Raw genomic sequence first — 17869 nt, 5'->3', positions numbered from 1 at the left:
GGGTGGTGCGAAGGCAGTTAATGGCTTGCCAGCAAGGAAGCAGATCTGTCCGTGAGTACTGGACTGAATTTACTATGCTGATTCATAAATTGGGGTGGGACCTATCGGCGGAGCCCATCCAAATGCTTTTCGAAGAGGGGCTTTCTTCAACCGTCAAAGATGAGCTTTCCCGGGGGCCCAGGGCGGAGTCTATGGACCAATTAACCAAATCTGCGCTGGCCATAGGAGCGCGCCAGGAGGCGAGGGCTTTGGAAAGGCGGGAAGGGAAAGGAGACCGTTGGAGGGAGTTCCGCATTCCAGACATTCCAGAGCCATCTTTCCCGCCGGCAGAGCCGATGGAAGTTGGAACAGCGCGGGCGCGCGCAGTTTCAAATCCCAGTGAAGGGCGGAAGAAGGAGGGAAAGAGCGCCAAGAGATGTTATCTCTGCCAACAGCCAGGGCACTTTGCCAGAGTCTGCCCACAAAGAAAGGAATGGCAAGGGATGGCAGGAGCTGTTGGGGGAAAGGAAGAGGAAAGCAAGGAGCAAGTAAAAGCCAACGCCTGGCTGCCACCGTCGGGGCACAGCAGCCAGGCCAAAGAGCAATGAAAGTGCCCATGCCAGAACCTCCCAGACCTGCTTTAGTGATAGAGGTGTTACTAGAACTGCCAAACGGACACCCACTAAAGGTCAAGGCGCTATTGGATTCAGGCAGCTCCTGTAATTTCATGAGTAAGGAGTTTGCAGCTGAGCACCAGATACAGACCATCCCTTTAAGTAACCCCTTGCAGGTGACTACGATTGACGGCAGAGAGCTGTTGGGGGGAGAAGTTAGCCAACAGACTGTCCCGATGATAATGAGAGTGGCAAGGCACACCGAACAGATAGCGTTTAATGTGGCCATCCTGGGAGGAGCGCCCATCATTTTGGGGATGAGCTGGCTGGCGCTACACGATCCGCTAGTGGGCTGGCATCAGAGGGTGGTCTCCTTTGGGTCAGCGCATTGCCTAGAACACTGCAAGGAGGGGAAGGTCTCGGGAGGAGACAGAGTCACCCTAGCGGGGATGGAAGTGATGGGCAAAGGGAAGGTGCCCCCGCAATACGCAGATCTGAGCAACGTATTCAGCGAAAGGGAAGCAGACAAACTGCCACCGCATAGACCCTTTGACTGTCAAATCAACCTACTCCCAGGGGCCCAACTCCCAGTAGGCAAGCTGTACGCCATGTCAGACAGGGAGATGCAGGAGCTGAGGGAGTTCATTGACAAAAACTTGAAGCGAGGTTTCATCAGAGAGTCCCGAGCGGTGGGGGGCAGCCCAGTGTTTTTTGTGGACAAAAAGAACACAGACAAACCGAGACTGGTGTGTGACTTTAGGGCCCTCAATGCAGTGTCGGAGCCCCTGGCTTTCCCTATGCCCCGAATTGACGACATTTTGACCAGAGTAAGGAAGGGAAAGATTTTTACAAAACTGGACCTGCGGGGGGCGTACAATCTGATACGCATAAGGAAGGGAGATGAATGGAAGACCACCATGTTTACCCCTTTGGGAGCCTTTGAATACCTCGTTATGCCCTTCGGTCTACAAGGGGGCTCCGCCTGTTTTCAAGCTTTTATAAACCACGTTCTGGGACCTTTGCTCTACAAGAACTGTGTGGCCTTTTTAGACGACGTGTTGGTGTATTCGGAAGATGAGGAACAGCATGTGAGGGACGTTCGAGAAGTGTTGGGCAGGCTGCAAGCCAACCAGCTGTGGGTGAAACTGGAGAAGTGCCAGTTTCATACCAAGGAGGTGGAATTCCTGGGGTACCGCTTGTCAGACAAGGGATTGGCCATGGATCCAGGCAAGGTTCAAGCGGTACTGGAATGGAAGACACCGAAGACCAAGAAGGACGTGCAAAGATTCTTGGGGTTTGGGAACTTTTATCGGAAGTTCATCAAGAACTTTGCCCACTTGACGGCGCCCATCACCGACTGCCTCAGCAGCAAGAAGAAATTTGTTTGGACGGTGGAGGCGGATCGAGCCTTTGAAGAACTGAAAAGGGCTTTCGCCTCGGAAGAACAACTTCTGCATGTGGATTTACAAAAACCCATGAGAGTGGAAACAGATGCATCCGACCGGGCTATAGGGGCGGTCCTTCTTCAACCGGGGAGGAGTGCGTCGGAGTGGAGACCGTGTGCATTCTTCTCGCGGAAACTGAATAAGTCCGAGAGGAATTACACGGTGTATGACAGGGAACTACTTGCCATTCACGAAGCATTCCGGAGGTGGAGACATTTATTAATTGGGGCACAACACAAGGTGCAAGTGTGCACCGACCACAAAAATTTAGAGTATTGGAGAACAGCTCGAGTGCTCAACCAACGACAAGTGAGATGGGCACAGGAATTCTCCAAATTTAACTTTGAGATTTGTTATGTGCCAGGCCCAGAAAACGTCAGGGCGGATGCGCTCTCACGCAAACCAGAATATTGGGAAGGGGAGGAGGTGATCGAAGAGAGACATGTCATCCCGGAGGACCGCTGGGTGTGTGGGGCGGCGCTGGTGGGGCAACGGGAACTGGTGGAGGAAACGGAAAATGATGAATATGCCCAGGATAAGCTCAGAGGTCTCAGGGGGGAGGGCGAGAGCCCTGGAGGTTTTGAGGAAAGAAATGGGGCATTGTATTACAAAGGGGCACTGTATATACCCGAAGGTGAATTGAGGGGGAGAGTACTCAAGCAGTTGCATGATAGCCCCACGGCGGGACATTTTGGGCAACACAAAACCATGTGGTTGGTTACCAGGGAATTTTGGTGGCCTAAGGTGAGGGAAGATGTAAGGGAGTATGTAAGAGGGTGTGACCAATGTCAGCGAGCCAAAGGGGAAAGAAGGGCGCCGGCAGGGTTATTAGAACCTTTACCCACACCAGAACGGCCTTGGGAAGCGATATCAATAGATTTTATGACGGATCTGCCAAGGTCCAAGGGGAAAACAGCCATCATGGTAGTAGTAGACCTGTTAACTAAGATGTGCCATTTTGTAGCATGCTCACATGCAGTCACAGCGGAAGAAACGGCGAAGTTGTTTGTGGAACATATCTTTAGGTTGCACGGGGCTCCCTCGAGGGTGATCTCAGATCGAGGCAAACAATTTACTTCCAGGTTCTGGAGGAAGCTCATGAGCTTGCTACACGTGGAAGTTAATTTTTCAACTGCCCGGCACCCTGAAACCAACGGGCAGGCGGAAAGGGCAAATGGCATTCTTCAACAATATCTTAGGTGTTATGTCAATGACAGAGAGAACGATTGGGTCGAAAAGTTGGCGTTGGCAGAATTTGCCTACAATAATGCGGAGAATGTGTCCACAGGGATGAGTCCCTTTTTGGCTAATTACGGGTGTCACCCCAGGGCATTTCCAGGGGAAGGAGGGGAGAGATGGAGCGTTCCAGCGGCTGAACATTTTGTAGAAGAGATGGAAGCCATCCATCAGCAGCTCCAGCTCAACTTAGAAAGGGCCAAGGCACAATATAAGAAGCAGGCAGACAAGAACAGAAGGGAAGGTGAAACCATAAGGGTGGGGGATCAAGTGTGGTTGTCAACCCAAGGGTTGCCGTTCAAAGGGGGTTGTAAGAAACTGAGGCCCAGAAGATTGGGACCCTTTGAGGTGATTCAGCAGGTCAACCCGGTAGCTTTCAAACTCCGATTACCCAACCACATGAAATTGCACCCAGTGTTCCACAGGTCGTTACTGTCACCATACAGGGGGGGACGTGAAGGGGAGCACGTCAGGGGACCAGCCTTGGAAGAGAGGGAACGCCGCAACCATGTAGCGGAAATCCTCGATTCCAGGTGGAAGGGTAATCAGGTGGAGTATTTGGTGGCGTGGGAAGGGGAACCGGAGTCAGAAAACACCTGGGTAAGTGCAGAGGAAGTCAATGACGAGGTTTTAACAGAAACGTTCCACCAAAGGTTCCCGAGGAAACCTCAGCCTATAGCAAGGTTTAGGAGGGAGTATTTCGGCACCACCGATGAGGAAGAGGAAATGGAAGGGTTCGCGGAGTCGGAGTTGGAAGATGGAGTGGACTCTGATGACGAAGAGTACCTAGAGAGTAGGAACAGCAACAAGTGGAAGGAAGTGTTCGCGACGTCGGAAGATGAGGGAGGTTCTTTCAGGGGTTTTACCTCCTCACCGCCAGTAGGAGAGGAGACGGGAGGGGGTGAAGGGGGCCCTGGAGGGGAGGTGGATGTCAGGGAACTGACATCTAAAGCGCCGCAGGTGCAAAGGCTCCCTGAGGTTGAGAGAGCAGTAGCAGCGGAAGAGGGAACCAGTAGAGGGCGAGCAAGAACTCCAAGGGAAAGTGAGTCGGAGGGATGGCTCAGAGACGCTTCAAGCGAAACCAGTGGGGAGGTCTCAGGACCTCCTATAGGGACACCCACACCTCGACGGAAACTGTCACGCCGAGAGGCCAGACGACGTGTTTCCGTTAAGGAGCTTTTATGTTGGAAACGTTTCCGAAAGCAGCCACTTTCGGATTCTACTAGTGATTGACGCAGCCATGCTGGAGGGGCTCCGTCACAGGCAGAGGTTTGAAAACCTGATCAAACTCTGAGGGACTTGCATTTTACGCACAAGCAGCTCATCGTCCCATCACACAGTGTTTCACATACTGCAACCTGATGACACTGAGTGCATTAGTGAGCATAAGTGTTTGTCAAACTTGTTTTCATGGCAGTCATGCAAGTGTTAAACCAGGTTGAGAAAAAGAAGTTGAAAACAGAAAAAAAGCTGTATGAATCAGTTGCTAGAGATGTTGGAAAAGGAGTGAAATCTTATTTCAGTAACACAATAAAATTCTGGTTTGGGCTAAATACACTCAGGATCAAGATGATAGACTTCAATAAATGTTGAACATTCTGTTGTACAAATTAAGATTTATAGAAGGATTATCCATGAGTTTGCATCAGTTTGGCCAGTTATGCTCTATTGACTGAAATTTTAATACACTCTTTAGCAAGCACTCTTTGTGCTTTTAATAAAAGAAATTCCAGCACAAATTTTGCCTGTTTTAGGAATTGACTGATGGCATATAGCATGTTCTCTTCGTGAAATTTCAGTGTTGTGAGTTTTATTTTTTTCTCTTTAACTTGTAGCACAACTTGTAAGTCTTCTTTAATAATGGTTTTATTCTGCAGGAACAAAAAACCCTGCGTGATAACTAACACTTCCCTTTCACTGAACCTGTCAGTGAAATGGAAGAGGCAGACCATTTTTGGTAACCCCATCTCCCCCTATACCCTCACTTCCAAATCTACTCTGGAGTAGCCCCCAACTCTCTACATAGCAGCTTTTTAGGAGGTGCAGAAAGTCGAGGGGGATAGTATTGCTTTCCATCAGCAGAGGTGAAGCATTTGTTTGTTCTTTTCAAAGGAGCTTACAGAATGAAATTTCTGACAAGTTCTAATTTAGTATAAAATAAGTATATTTCAGAGAAGAGATGTGTTGATCTCGCTGTATGCTATTGCATATTCCACTTGTTAAAGAAAAATAATTTTAATACATTAATCTGAAAACGAGCGCAAAGCAATTTTTTCTCCTGTGCAGAGAAGAACTTGCATATGCCGTATATTACGTGCCTTTCAGTAATTCACAAACAGATGCCACACAGTACTTTGGTATATTTTGCTAGCATTTGATAATGGCAGATTAATGTTTTGGTTTGTAATTGGTGAAGGAAGAACCAATGAATACCTAGAAATGAATTCCTAAGAATAATTTCTGTATATGAATTTCAGCACAAGGGGTTGGCTTTGAAGCAGAGTTCAAATATGCTCTTTAGAATGCTTCTTTATGCAAGCAGACTCAAAAAAAGTTCTGGAATACTTGAATTCCATTGGGGGTTAAACCTCATTTAGGAGCAAACCAGGGCAGGCATGAAAAGACATTTGGGAACATATTAATCACTGCAATGTGTCTCCATGTATTCTAATATGTAAAGTAAACATACAGTAGAGTCTTTTTACTATCATTTTGGGAAAAGAAGTTAACCTGTAAAAGTTTGACACCCGAAAGTCCCATCCCACCCCCCATTCTCTTGCCTATTTCCTCTGTTCATTAAGTAGCTTGTGCTAATATATCATAGACACCAGGGGGAAGGGAATGTTTCTTTTCTGAAAAAAAATACAATTAAAGGGTGGAGCAACATCTACACGTAACACAGTTCTTCCCTTAAACTATTGGATTTCTATATTAGGAATTCTAAGGTGGTTTGTGCAGCAGATAAAGGACAAAGTGAGGAAATTATTGTGAAGAAAATGATGTATGAACATAACTTATTCCAAAATGTGAGATGGAAATTAGTGCATAGGAGATGTAGGATTTTAAGCTTCAAGCATCCTTTTCAGGAGGAATTGGTTTTAGCAGTTTTGAGAGTCAACAGTAGTTGCCAGAGTTCCTTATCAAATAAATAAACTATTTGTATAACAAAAGGAGGAGTAGATATCAAGTACAGAATAGACAATGAAAACATAAATTACATCCCCAGCTGTAGGCGCTTGAGGTTGCATCGTATTCCTGTTGAAGACCAAAGGGGATTCTTTGTGATTTTTCTTTCAAAGATGCCCCAAGACATGCTTAAAAATATGGTTGGGGTTTTTTTTAGGTGTTGTATTTCAGGAGACTGCTGCTATCTTAGATTTACTCCCAGGTAATTGAGATTAGGATTACAGTTTAAGGCTCTAAATAACATGGGACCCAAATACTTAAAGGAGCACGTCTGTATTGAGATCTGCAGGAGAGGTCCTTCTGTTGTCTAACCGCTGGGTAAAGCCTACAGTGACACAAGGTAGGGCCTTCTCTGTGGTGACACCTCATTTATGGAACTTCCCTCCAAGATACAACTGGCACTTTTGCTAACTGGTTTTTGAAGTCCTCGTCACCCAACCCTTTGAAGGGGGTTAATCTAGATGAGATCAACTGTGAGCTGCAGTGTTAGTTCTGGTTGTTATTTGCATTTTATTGTTTTAAGGTATTTATGTTTTGGATTGTAGCCTGTAGCACTATTTGGGCCTCCAGGAGCATGTGCCAGGCAGGAGAGCAGGACTGCATATGTTTATCCATGTGTGCCCCTGCATCCCATTCCAGCTCCTCTTCAAGGCTCCCTGGGGTTGGAGGAATGTCTGCAGTAAGGAAGCCTGCCAAATGAGATCAGGGTCCCAGCTTACAGGGACAGCCTAGGCGTTTTTGGTAGGCTGTCCTATTGTAGGAGAGCCTTGGAAAGGGGCTGACGCAGAGTGCATCAGTACAGACAGGATGTGTCTGTATGACCCCTCTCTTCCTCGTACATTAATAGTCATGTGGTATTGAAAACTCAGTTATTCATGCTTGTGTTATCGCTTTATGCGATCAGAGAAGAACTCAGGTTTATAAACATTCAACAACCTATTAAATAACCATTAAATCTGTACAAAGCTGTAATGGTTTAAAATATTTTCATAAGTCTGAGTCTCCGTTGTGATTCACCAAAAGCTTGCTGGTGTTTGCAAATCTGAGCTGAATTGCAAACTCCCTCTCCACATGTTAGTGTTTTGTTAGAAATCATACTCAGCAGATTTTTCCTGGTTGTAACTTGAGACAGTTCAAACTTTGGTGGCTTCAGCTATTTTCCCCATTGTGTGTTTTGTTCAAACTTCAATTCAGGTGACTTAAAGTTGCACTGATGATACCGTCTCTCTTTTGCAGCCAAGTAGTGGGTTAGCTGCAAACTTGCTATATTTTAATAACTTGGGCAGTTGGGACAGGATTTTATAACAAACTTAGGACCTATTAAAGCATTTCATTTTTAGGAAGCAGGGTGGAATGGCTCTTCCTGCCTCTCTGTTACTAGCCCTTTATCATTCTACAGTGGTGAAACAACTGGGGAGTACATTACTCCAACTTCTCATACCAAGTGTGCCACAAGAGTACTTTGACATGGAACCCATGGGCTGCACACTTTGGGGGGTGGGGCAGCCAAAATTTGACACTCCCTCCAGTCCTATGACAGGGTCCTAGAACCCTCTCACCTCCTTCCTAAACCTGAGAAAGCACTTGCTAGGCGGGAGGACTCTAGGACCATGTCAGAGCCTTCATTGTCTCCTTCCCAAAGCCCAGTGCCTCCTTACCCAGCTTTGGGAAGGGAGCACAAGGGCTTGCAGGGAGGGGAGGCTTCGGTGTTGTTGAGGGCTGCCAAAAATGGTGTTGAGGGCTACGTGTTGGACCGCCTTGATCTTGTGGTTGCCAGGCAGCCATTTTAATTACCGTATTTTTCCATGTATAAGACTAGGTTCCCCCCCTAAAAATAATGTCCAGAATTTGGGGGCATCTTATACATGGATAGATCTCCCTCATTTTCTTAAATCGGAGTCCCCCTTATGCATGGGGGCATCTTATAGATGGAAAAATAAGGTACTCCCTCTGCCCACTCTGCACCAAATAAAATGTAAAGCAGTTGGATCACCCATAATGGAGGAGTCATCGGTAAATGTTTGAATCTTAGGTAACTGTTAGGAATACTAGAGTACTAGTATCCTACAAACTGCGATTGACATGTTTACCTTATTTAGATATTGCACAAACAGCAAAACTGAAGTTCACACTAGTACATTATGCTGATCTTTACTGGATAAATACTGAGGCAGACCACTTTCTCAGTCTTGTCATTAGTTTGTTTGGTTAAAATTGTTCTGAGAAGTTCTATTTTAAAATATTAAAATGTGAACGTCTAGGATTACAGTTTGAAAAAAATAAGACTTGAAAACAGATTTATAGTTTCAGAGTTGCTTTAAATTTCATTTGGCAAAAGCAAATACCTAGGCATTTTTCCTGTTCCAATAAGCTTACCAAGCTTAATAAATTCCAGAAGTTCAAATCTTTTTTTTCCCCTGCAAGAACAGCTGGAGTGTCCTAAAAGTATTTGTGACTGCTTTTCTAATGTAACTCACTCCCCTTTGATTTTTGGTCCTTTGAATTCTTCAGCTTTTTTGTAGTTAACTTGAATGGGTGCATTTTCTTCTGATGATTATGCCTCATTTCTCCATGTTGCAGATGTCTCATTATTTTATAAAGCATCAAATTATGGTATTAAGTAATAAATCAAAGCACAAAGAAACATTGTAGAAATCAGATGTCACTTCTGGCTCTTAGAATTGCTGAAACAAGCATCTAATTTTGTATTTTTTTAATGTGTCACCTCATTCACAATATTCAAGGCAGCTTCTAGAAACACATTTAATAATAAAATGTAAACATATAATTAATTTTGATAACTTGCCTGTGGAAGGTTATATTTCAACTTCATTGACATAATAAATGTGGTACATGTCCTTGTCATCTTCTAAATACCAGTAGATCTAATGTTTTAGTATCCACACCATACATCAGGGATGGCTAACCTCTCTTTTGGACCTGTGGCCAACTCTATAGAGGACACACATCAAAAGTGGGTATGGCTGAAGCGTAGAAGCACCTTCAAAGGTGCTTTCCAAAAGGGGACCTGTAGAAGCAGTCAGTAAATATATGTACAGTGGTACCTTGGTTCTCAAACTTAATCCGTTCCGGAAGTTCATTTGACTCCCAGAATGTTCAAAAACCAAGGCACGGCTTCCAGTTGGCTGCAGGAGCTTCCTGCACTCAAGCAGAAACTGTCGGACGTTCGGCTTCCAAAAAACGTTCAAAAACCAGAACATTAACACTTACTTCCAGGTTTTCAGTGTTCATCAACTAAGCTGCTTGATTTGTTCATCAACTAAGCTGCTTGAGAACCAAGGTTCCACTGTATTATTGTTTTCTTAAGTGACAAATTTATTTTGGGGGGAGCCTTCTTGGCACTGAAGTATCACAGTGCAGGACCTACAAGACAGAACCTACAGGAGAAGTCAGTAATATTTTAAAAGTATTTTTAAAAATTAAATAACAAATTGGGGTGGGTAGTAGGGACACAGATAAAAAACCTATGGTGTGCCTGATGCAGGCCACAGGTTAGTCACCGCTGCCCATACATACATGGCTGCATATACACACCTTTAAAGCACATTCTTTCCCTCAAAGAATTCTGAGCCCTGTAGTTTACTCTTTGCAGAGTTACAATTCTTCACAAACTAACAATATCAAGAATTCTCCGAAGGATGGGAAATACACTTCAAATGTGCTTTAAAGGTGTAGTGTGTAGAGAGTATTTGTTTCAATCTCCCTTTTGTTAAAAAAGGGAGAAGTGCAATCTCCACACAACTAATGAATATGGCACAGGCAAAAGCACTCTGTTTCCTCCCTGCTGTAGGCTTAATGGGGGCTTTCATTTAAATTTGATGTGAATGCGTTTTTTCAAGGCTACTGGGCTTGGAAATTTGCTCATGGGACAAATTAGTACGGCTAACATTTTTATTAAAAACCTGACCCTTCTCTACGCTTTTTAGCAGCAGTTTGGCATGCAGAAATGAAGTAGGTGAAACGTCTCTTAATGTTAGGTGATGGGTTAATATTTAGCTTCCTGGGGACTTTGCAGATGTAATCCTGGGTCTCTCAAATTGTAGTTTGTAAATTGGGAGCCAACCCATCTTGTGCAGATTTTCTCATTCCTTTGTTGGCTTTAATCATGGTTTAGTATTACATTGACATTGGTGCTAATAATGAGCAATCAGGCTTTAACAAATAAACATGTTTGCTGCAGCGGGTGTGGTCCTATTCTCTAGTAAGCATGATGAGCACTCAGCCCTTTCCCCCAATTTTGAAGCTGCTGAGGTGGAAGAGTATTGCCCAGTGATCCCTGCCACCTATTTGGCTCCAAAGTAGGGAGAAAGGTTGGGGATTGTTTGGCAGCTGAATAGCCAGGGTGCCCAAAGCACTTTGCCCAAGGAGAGTCAAACAAGTGGGGAATGCTGGTTGTCATGTTCTCGAGGCAGCAGCACATGTTGCCTTGGAGAAAGCCAGGGAGGGAACATGGGCTGCCCCTGCCTATGTGACAAGCAGCTTGTCTTCAGGCAGCATATCCTCAACCACACGGGAAATGCCCCAGGTGGGGCAGGCAGGCAACTACAAATTTTGGCTTGAGGGATAAGATCAAGGGATAAGATCAATCCATTTTGCAAATACATTTCTAATCCTGATACGTACTAGCCTACGTGGTTATGTAGTCAAGTCACTTTTCCATGCTTCCTAGCCTATGTTCCTGTTCTTTCTATTTCCTCCTTCATAGTCTCTCTGGAGAGACTCTGTGGCTGTTGGCATTGGGTTTTCTGGATCTTGTACTTTATCTTTGCATTGGTTGCTGTATTTGGGTTGTCTTTATGGCTTCTAAATGTGCCCTTTCTCTACAAGACTTGTGGAGGGGCTTGCAGTTTATATCATTTAATGTGTTACTCAGCCAAAAAGGAAGCAGTTGGAACGAGTCAACTGGCAGGCAAGTTTTACAGTACAGTGGTACCTCGGGTTACATACGCTTCAGGTTACATACGCTTAAGGTTACAGACTCCGCTAACCAAGAAATAGTGCTTCAAGAACTTTGTTTCAGGATGAGAACAGAAATCGTGTTTCGGCGGCACGGCAGCAGCAGGAGGCCCCTTTAGCTTCAGGTTAAGAACAGTTTCAGGTTAAGTATGGACCTCCGGAACAAATTAAGTACTTAACCTGAGGTACCACTGTACTTGATTTCTAGCTAATATGTTGTAATTGTGACTGGAGGTAGGATGAACTATAAGAACAAATAAACTTATGGACTACTATAGTTGACTGTTGGCTATTGTTTATGATATAATCAAGGTGATGTTTCAATGATATGAACGTGATTGCAGAATATCATGCTTGAGACTCAGAATAGCTTTCTAGATTATTCATAGTCCAACCTCCTGCAGTGCAGGAATATGCAGCCATCCCATACAGGGACCAAACCTGCAACCTTGGCATCATCAGCATCACATTCTAACCAACAGAGCTATCCAGGCTTTTAAAAACACTTAATTGTGAGCTTAGGTTAACTGTTTATCTGAATTTTCAGCAGGTGGCAACAAGTCTGAGATGTAATATAGTACAAGCAGGCACCCAGCCACTCACACAACAGGCCTTGTCTTTCCTTCACTACCCCTGCAGCCTACTATATGTCCCAAAACATGCTTTGGAGGATTGGGGTACAACGGGCTGAGGGAGGAGAATTTTTTAACAAAAAAATAGAAGATTTCTGTCATGTGAGTAGATGGACATCATTGGATGTCATTTTAAATTAATTTTCTTCTGAGATAACCAGCTGCTTGGAAATCCACTCTTGTCGGAATAGTTGATCTCTACTATTATACATATATGGGATACATTTAAGCTGTTGGTACCCAGTGCCTTGGAATAACTCAAATAAGCTGATGCCTTGTGTCAGGAAGAAGTTCTGATGCTTTCTAGCCTGACTTTCCTTCTCATGTTAATAGTGCATGTCTAAAGCAGAGCTGTGTGTTCAACCAGCAACTTGTTGGCTATTCTCCCCCCCCCCCCGCCCCAGGTTTGGCTTGATGCCTTTGTTCATGCTACTAATCTTTTGTCTCACCTAGTTTTGACTGGGTCAGCAACACTGCAGACAAAGGACAGCCACCTCAAGAAGTTTAGTCTGAGAAACTTTATGGCCAATGGCCAGAGTCCTTTTATTTGGAAATAATAAAAGTTGTTTCTTACTGTATGGCAGCCAACTAAGGGTAGATTCTCTTCATCTGGTTTTCAGTAGTACATAGCAATGCTATTGTGGAGGCAAGGGTAGAGGATATAAACAACTGAGTTCCAATATACCTTTGTGTAGTTGGGAGGGCTAGCTGTGCAAACCCAATGGGCAGGTTCAGTTCCAGGTAGTCCTGCTGTGGGGTCAAGGCTAATTCATCTTCCTGAGTGCGATTAACTTGATGCGTAGAAATGTAAAAGGTGGCTGGCACAGAATCTATGATGTTACACCCAGTTTAGAGAGCTGGATTCTTTGGAACTTTGGATTCAACTCTGTATGAGCCGTGTTTGAAACTCCAATTGTTCTAGAAACATTTTGTGACAGGGAATTTGATTAGCACAAGCAGTTTCTGAGCTCTGGGCACAGTACAGCGCCGAAGCTTTCAAATTAAAACTTAGAGTGGAAGAAAAGGAGAACCTTTTTATGTCTCTGCACTTCCAGCTACTCTCTGAAGACTGGAGAAGAGACCCTCTTAAGAATATTAGGGGGGTGGGCAGGGGAAGGACTAGACTATGAGAAAAATGAACATTATATTTTAGCTGCAGTTCATTCATTTTTAGCTTTGTGTTCTCGTTATAAAGAATGCGCCCATAGCCTAGATTTAAGGTGCCATTTAGCTCCTAGCTTTCATATCTCAGTTTCTAACACTGTGTAAGAGTTACCGAAGAGGTTCTAGGCATTCACAACATGATCGCTTCATCCAGCTTACACATAGCAATTTTTGCCAGAAACAACTGTGAGCCATAGAAATGCCGACTAAGGGCCAACAACATTTTGCATTTTAAAAATTAAATACAGCTGCAGTATTGAGCTGCTAATTTGATTTAGCTGTTGGGGCGTTAGGGATCAATTGTCTCTCTCAAAGTCTCGTCATACACACTTTATTTACAAATCTAAAGCACACACACCCTACACAGCCACTCCCATTTGTAACATGGGTATAAAAAATACAGGCCCCTCTAGTCTCCCCTCCACCATAGAGCAAATAGCAGGGACAGGAGATGGTTGAAACCGTACAGATCAAAGGGTATATCACCCCCAACCCTTAACAACTTCCTCAGTCAAATGAAGGTTTCTCCCCACAGTAATATTTTGTTAAACTCCTGTCTTAATGCCCATTGACATTACCATCCAAGCTGTTGATCAGAAACAAATCATTGGCTGTATGATTCTCCCCCCAGCTTTCTTGTCCATACTCAGATTGTCACTTCTGAACATTTTTGTATCGCTCTCAAGCCACACACTTCACATTGATGGAGGCTGCTTGCCTGGATGTGAAGATTCGCAATGGTGGTACCCCCTCAGTACACAGCCCAAGCATAGGGTGTAGATTTGCTCACCAATAGTGATGTGTTTTCAGCAGCCCTCCATTGATTACTGTAAACATGATTTAGCCCTGCAATTAAAATGAACAAAGGCAATGTGTGTGCTATGAAAGGAAATTTGTAATTTCACCATTGTGTCCAGAAGCAACATTTCCTAGGCTTGTTTTTTAAAAAGAAATTTGCCTCCTACTGGCCAGATATAGGTGTAGCCTGTATGTTAACACTACTGGCTGGAAAGATCCGTGTAAAGGTAATTCATAAAACCCAATTTTCCTTCCTATTAGGAAAGTCACCAGTCTAGAGAGAACACTGGAGATGTACAAAGACTATGAGGACTCTGGTGATATCTCTCTCTCTCTCTCTCTCTCTCTCTCTCTCTCTCTCTCTCTCTCTCTCTCACACACACACACACACACACACACACACACACATACACACACACCATCACCATCCTCTTTTCCCTATTTCATCTTAGTCTAGGTGAGGAATGGAGCCAAGGATTCCCTTTCCAAAAGACATAGGAAGCCTGGGAAAAAGCTGCAATGATTTCACTTGGGAATTTTGAAACTTTGGGATCTCCCCGCCCCCACCTCTTTTCATTTTGTTTGCTTACTTTACTTTTCTGAAGCACGCCTTAGTTTTTAGCAGTAGATACTCTATCCCTGTAGGGTTGGGTTGAGGAAAGCCTTTATTCTAACTTACTGGCTGTTGGCCAGAACAGTCAGGCTCCGTGTCAAAAGCAGTGTACTTTAAAGAGACAGTGTTTCATTTCCCATTCTGATATTCTTTTGTCTGTCTGTCTCCTTTCCTTTTTTAAATGCCAGATGTCCCCAGCCTTTGACCACCCTCAGACTTAGTATATATAATAAGTGCTGTGAAATGTTCAAACTTGAGTGAAGGGGAAATGGGAGCTTTTTTCCTAATGTGTAACTGTCAGTAATGTTACTGTTAATCACTGAACTTACAAGAGAAGAACAAAATAAAAGCATGTGATTAATTTGGTGTCCTGCCTTACATCGCCATGGTATTGTGATGCTGAACAAAAAAACTGGCAGAAGGAGCCTTGCCCTGGTGACCTAGAAATTGCAAGCCCTTTATAAAGAGATTTGGGGATTCTGTAGTTTCTGTGTTGAAAATTAACTCCTGCTGCCATGATCGTCTCAAGAGGTTTTTTATGTGTGAAAGAACTGAACAAATGCTGACTTGTCAGGGGTTTTTTCTACTAATTTATTCATATTATAAACCAGTATTTTATAGAAATATGCCATCTAAATTTTTTGGTTTGATACAGTGGTAATTTTGCTATCTAAAACTATCTTCAAGCTGTAATCTTTCTGTTACAATGCTAATATAAGGTTTCTTTTGAGTTCACTTGGGTTTATCTTCAGGGCCAATATATTTGCCAGCAGCAAAACAAATCCATGTTACTTTAAATGATAGCTAATCTAATAATTAATTAATTATACCCTGCCCATCTGGCTGGGCTTCCCCAGCCACTGGGCTGCTTCCAACAAAATATTAAAATACAATAGTGCATCAAACATTAAATGTCTCCCTAAACATGGCTGCCTTCAGATGTCTTCTAAAAGTCTGGTAGTTGTTTTTCTCTTTGACATCTGGTGAGAGGGCGTTCCACAAGGCGGGTGCCACTACCGAGAAGGCCCTCTGACTCGTTCCCTGTAATTTGGCTTCTCACAGCAAGGGAACCGCCATAAGGCCCTCTCGTCACTGGACCTCAATGTCCAGGTGGAACGATGGGGGTGGAGACGCTCCTTCAGGTCAGCACCAACACTTTAAATTGTGCCTGGAAACGTACTGGGCGCCAACGTAGATCTTTCAAGACCGGTGTTATGTGGTCTCGGCAGCCGCTCCCAGTCACCAGTCTAGCTGCCGCATTCTGGATTAGTTGTAGTTTCCGGGTCACCTTCAAAGGTAGCCCCACATAGAGTGCATTGCAGTAGTCCAAGCAAGAGATAACCAGAGCATGCACTAAAGTGCTTTTTTAAATGTGAACATGCAGCTTGCTGGTGCAGGCACCTGAAATCACAGCCACGTTGCTCCTACGCTCCACTTCTTGCTGCTGAGATGTAAGCCATAGTCTGGCTTAGTGCTACATCCAAACCCAGGCTTGTGGGTTTCGTTTTGGCAACCCATTGAGGTTTGTTTTTGTTTTAGGTGGCAGGAGTGGAAGGGGCAAAACACCAGGATGCTGCACATTTGCCTTCACATTCAAACAATAGTTTAGCCTAACTATCATTTACAATAGCATGCAAACCAGGCCACTGTGTTTGCAGATTAGGTATGTAGGAAGCTGCTTTGAGCATTGGTCTTTGTAGCTCAATATTGTCAACAGTTGTTGGCTGTGGCTCAAGGTATCAGGCAGGAGTTTCTTCCAGCCCTACTGAGAGGTGCCAAAGATTGAACCGGGGACCTTCTGCATGCAAAGTACATGCTTTGCCATAAAGTGACAACCCTTATCCATACTGCTTATGTTCAATGGTTTGCTGCTTTAAGCTAATTCCACCTGATAAATTGTCTTTATTTTACTGCTTGATATATTTGTTTCCTGTTTTTATTACGTAACTGGAATGCTACTGTATAGATCAGACTTGAGTCCCCAGTTAGATATTGTTGGGACTACAACTCACAGGAGTTGTAGTCCAACAATCAGGAGGTCCATTCTGCAAAATGTAGTGTTGTGGCACCTACCCTTTAGTGTAGTGTGTTCTTGAATGTTAGACAGGTATCATTTCTTGTGTATTTTCGGCACCTGCTTGAAGACCTTCCTCTTTTATCAAGCCTTTTAAGTGGGGATCTTTACCAGTCTGCTTATGTATTTTTAAGATGTTTTTATTGTTTGATCACTTGTTTGCCATCCTGGATGTCTTTGGGAGGAAGGCTGGGATATAAATTAAATAAATTTGTTGTTGTTTAGTCATGTCCGACTCTTTGTGACCCCATGGACCAGAGCACGCCAGGCACTCCTGTCTTCCACTGCCTCCCGCAGTTTCCTCAAACTCATGCTGGTAGCTTTGAGAACACTATCCAACCATCTTGTCCTCTGTGGTCCCCTTCTCCTTGTGCCCTCCATCTTTCCCAACATCAGGGTCTTTTCCAGGGAGTCTTCTCTTCTCATGAGGTGGCCAAAGTATTGGAACCTCAGCTTCAGGATCTGTCCTTCCAGTGAGCACTCAGGGCTGACTTCCTTAAGAATGGATAGGTTTGATCTTCTTGCAGTCCATGGGACTCTCAAGAGTCTCCTCCAGCACCATAATTCAAAAGCATCAATTCTTCGGCGATCAGCCTTCTTTATGGTCCAGCTTTCACTTCCAAAAATTTAATAAATACTTGACTCGAATAATCATGTCAGTTTACTCAGCATGGTTAGGCCCCAGAGTTTTTCAAAACACTCCCTTGATTTTGGGATTTGTTTCATCTTCAAGTATTTCACCTAGACAATTCTAGCTCACAAAGTCATGTGAAAAAGGAACATTTCTTTAAATCTAAATGAATCGGTATATTATCTTCTTGGGAAATCCAAGGCAATGCAATGCCTTAAAATGTTAGCCAAACTATCAAGCATTGTTTGAAGCAAAGACCGTATTTTAAACATCTTTTTTATTCATTATTACACCACAGATTGGAATGGGTTATGGTGAGTTCAGTTTCATATTCAATTTATGGTCAAGGTTGGCAGAGAAGAAGATAAGCTCTAACTAGTGGTGTAATTGGCTACTTAACAGTTGAATGCATAATTAACTTTAGAATACCCACTTCCATTTGATTTCTGATAAAACAGGCCAGAAAGTCAGTTCTTCAAATCCAAAGTAAAACATCAGATTAGGTTAGCCACAACAATGC

At 43.8% G+C, this 17869-nt stretch overlaps 1 protein-coding gene and 1 long non-coding RNA gene across 7 annotated transcripts in view; one reads left to right on the top strand and one right to left on the bottom strand.

Moving 5' to 3' along the window:
• Window positions 1–17869, bottom strand: part of LOC309366542 — a 107126-nt gene that overhangs the window by 36774 nt on the left and 52483 nt on the right. Inside the window, exon 4 of one of the 6 annotated variants that reach the window (XR_014166738.1) lies at window positions 4641–9488. The exons of 4 other annotated variants lie outside the window; for them this stretch is intronic. This is a non-coding gene — a long non-coding RNA (uncharacterized lncRNA). Of the gene's footprint in view, window positions 1–4640; window positions 9489–13098; window positions 14080–17869 lie in introns of those variants that run through there. One more of the 6 variants, XR_014166739.1, reaches the window with a different exon arrangement.
• UST (uronyl 2-sulfotransferase) overlaps window positions 1–17869 on the top strand; it is a 128178-nt gene that overhangs the window by 101874 nt on the left and 8435 nt on the right. The gene's annotated exons all lie outside the window — the stretch shown is intronic.

Source organism: Podarcis melisellensis (genome assembly GCF_964234715.1).
Source record: "Podarcis melisellensis genome assembly, chromosome: 3".
Taxonomy (NCBI): Eukaryota; Metazoa; Chordata; class Lepidosauria; order Squamata; family Lacertidae; genus Podarcis; species Podarcis melisellensis.
This window is presented reverse-complemented; position numbering and strand designations above follow the sequence as displayed.